Genomic DNA, 3,725 nt, shown 5'->3' on the forward strand with positions numbered 1-3,725 from the left:
ATGTTGTGTTATCTGGAGGAAGTGGTCCAGCAGCCTCAGCAACAACAGAGGCGGCCCTTCATTAACCCTGAGTCGAGCATGACAGCCTGTGGGGGGATTATAAATAGAAACTGTCACATATAATAACAGCCCACCACAAAAAAGAAGAAGAAAAAAACGGTATACATTAACATGTATGAAATGCTGTAATTCAAACTTCCCATTCACAGCCATTTGACATACATGTGATTGAAGAAATAAAATCAAATATTACTAATAGACAGTATCACTATCACTGTCAAAGTTAACGCGATAATAACGCGTATGATATGTGATATCATATGAAACTAGAAAACCTAAGGAATCCATTGGTACCAACCATGTCATACTAGATTGTCGAGGAAAAACTGTCATGGCCATTTCCAAAGGGTCCCTTGACTTCTGACCTCAAGATATGTGAATGAAAATGGGTTCTATGGGTACCCACGAGTCTCCCCTTTAAGGTACATTTTGAACAGATAAAATATGTGCCGTTAATTTGCGATTAATCGCGATTAACTATGGACAATCATGCGATTAAATATTTTAATTGATTGACAGCCCTATCGATTATGATTACTTGTTACGATTACGAGCGGGTCCTTGAGAAAATTTTCCCCCCTGTAAGGAGTCCCTGGCCCCGAAAAGTTTGAGAACCCCCTGGCATAGATTAGTTTTCTCACTACAGAGCAATTTTTAATCAACCTAATACAAAATTGAAAGCTTTAAATTGAACAACCAATTTAGTGTCATAGGTCAAGAAAAGACTGGAATGTCATCCCTGCTTCCACGGGAGACATTGTATACAGGGTTGGGCCAATATGAATATATCAGAGGTTTTTCCATAATGTGACCACAGATTTGCAAATACGATACGATACGACAATACTTTATTGTCAGACAGGTCTGAAATTTGTTTTGCATAACAGCAGCTCCATTTGCAACATCACAAAAAGGACAAAGACAAGAAACAAGAATACGTACATTTAAACATTACAACCACAGAAGACGATATTCAGGGCCCTTCAACGTACATTTGATCTGGGATTAGGCTCCATATTTAGTTTTAGGATTGACTGGTGTACAAAAGAATGCTTCAGTCTAACCTTATTAAATCGTGGAACCCTGTATCTCCGATTTGATGGTAACAATTCATATTCACTGTTCAAAACATGGTTGGGGTCAGAGACGTGTTAGCCAGCCTTAAGATGTTATTATGATAGGCTGAGTCATAGAATTTCTCAAGGGGTTGACCTACAATCTTTGAGCAGATTTTCATTTGGTGGAGCAGTTTTGACTTTGAAGTAGTGGACAAATTATTGTACCATGTAATATAACAATACTGTAGAACACTCATAATCACAGAAATAGAAAACAAAAAAAATAATTTGTTTAATCGCCCCAAATCAATGAACAGCGATTTATTGCAATTTGGGATACAATTTTATTCATCAACTGTTTCCCAATTCATTTTCCACAAAATGTACTATTTCATGATGTATACTGATATCGCCAGATAAAGGAATTTATCACCTAACTCTAGTTATTAAGTAGTCATCACTACTGAATATTATGCATGGACTAACAGAGAGCACAGGTATTCTCCCAACACTACAGTGTCCTATTTAAACCTATTGTCCCAGTATCTGACGCCGGTCCCGGGATCCGTCTCCTGTTGTAATGTCCCCTTCCTTATCAGGGGGATCAAGTTTTCCAGTTTCAGCTGTTAACACCCTACACCCCTTTGTTTGGGTGAGATTTCAAGAAAACAGATTCCAATTAAACCAGTCAAACCTGAACAGGTAACCTAAAGGCCTGGGGGGGGGGGGGGGGGGGGGGGGGGATGTACTTTATTGAAGTAAATAAAGTCCCTTCAAAAATCCTATTATACATTTCATTCTTATTTAATTTCAAATTAAATTTTTATAGCAACAGTAGGTCAAAACTATAAAAGTTATTTGTTTTAACGCCACTAATTTCTTTAACGCATTAACGCAACTTGTGATTTTTAGGTTGCAGTGGGCTCTGCTTTTTTTTTAAGCTAGTGAAAGTTGTGGTATTAGAAACTACAAAATCTAAGGAATCCATCGGTACCAACCATGTCATACTAACCTGTCTCCAAGGAGGCAAATAACGCTCCAAAGTTACGTTATATTTTGGTGAGGAAAAAACTGGCATGGCTAATTTTCAAAGGGGTCCCTTGACCGCTGACCTCCAGATATGTGAATGTAAATGGGTTCTATGGGTACCCACGAGTCTCCACTTTACAGACATGCCCACTTTATGATAATCACATGCAGTTTGGGGCAAGTCATAGTCAAGTCAGCACACTGACACACTGACAGCTGTTGTTGCCTGTTGGGCTGCAGTTTGTTATGATTTGAGCATATTTTTTTATGCTAAACGCAGTACCTGTGAGGGTTTCTCATTGTTTGTCATTGTTTTTTTTGCTGTTAATTAATTTCCAATAGTAAATATATACATACATTTGCATAAAACAGCATATTTGCCCACTCCCATGTTGATAACAGTATTAAATGCTTGACAAATCTCCCTTTAAGGTACATTTTGAACAGATAAAAATGTGCGATTAGTTTGAGATTATCGCAATTAACTATGGACAATCATGCGATTAATCGCGATTAAATATTTTAATCGATTGACAGCCCTAACACATACATATACAGGTCAATATATCTATACAATATATAGACAACATCTGTTGAGCAAAGAGCTTTATACAGAGATGAGAGAGCATGGGAGTTGGCATATTAAGACAGGACCTCAGTTTTATTGCCATTTAGCTGTAGGAAGCTGCTTGCCATCCAGGTTTTATGCCATCAAGAGACATTTAATTTCAGAAGAATAACCCAAGGTGGACCAGCTTTTCTCCTTAAAGTTACGAGCCGCTCCTCTGAGTCGCTCAGCTTTTTAATTCATTATTAATATTTCTTTTAACCGTTATAACCGATTGCGTTAATCAGTTTAAGTGCTTAATGTCAGTTAACGGTTAAACGGTTAATTATTAACATCCCTAGTTCACACATTGGCATTAAACAAATTTTTAAAATGTGTAAAAAACTTACATACAGTCCCTTTAAAATACAGGGCTTAAATATAAACATGACTAAATATAAAAATAGTAAATGTAAAGTAAGTAATGCAAATTTGTAATTTTGTTGAAGACAGTATTTCAGATGGGAATACAAACAGGATGTAGTATATATAATAATGAGAAGTAATACAAATATATACAGAGGTGTAAACAGGTAGTAGTAGTAGTAGTAGTAGTAGTAGTATATACAGTATATAAATAAAGGTAACAAGTGATGAGCTCAGGAGCTCAAATTCTCTGTTTTTATATCAACAGTGCAGCTATATGGGTCCAAACTGAGAATGTAATGCCAGGAGACTATAGAGAGCCTTTCAAAGGTATAACTATACACTCACTGATTACTTCCACACTGTGATGCTGTAGTCGACTAACAAGAGAAACACTGTTCCAGTGTTACTGCAGTAAAGATAATAACATCTTTCTCTGAGAGATGTCTCTCCTGTTCCCTATTCAAATAGAGCCTGATTTACATTACCCTTCTCATATTACTCCGCTGCAGGCAGGACGCTGATTGGTCGAGCAGCAGCTTCGTCTCTCCCCCTGGTTGGCTGGATGGGACACGTCAGCAGTCAATAAGTTGTAGAGACAGACT

This window comes from Sebastes fasciatus, chromosome 18 (genome assembly GCF_043250625.1).
Source record: "Sebastes fasciatus isolate fSebFas1 chromosome 18, fSebFas1.pri, whole genome shotgun sequence".
NCBI lineage: Eukaryota > Metazoa > Chordata > Actinopteri > Perciformes > Sebastidae > Sebastes > Sebastes fasciatus.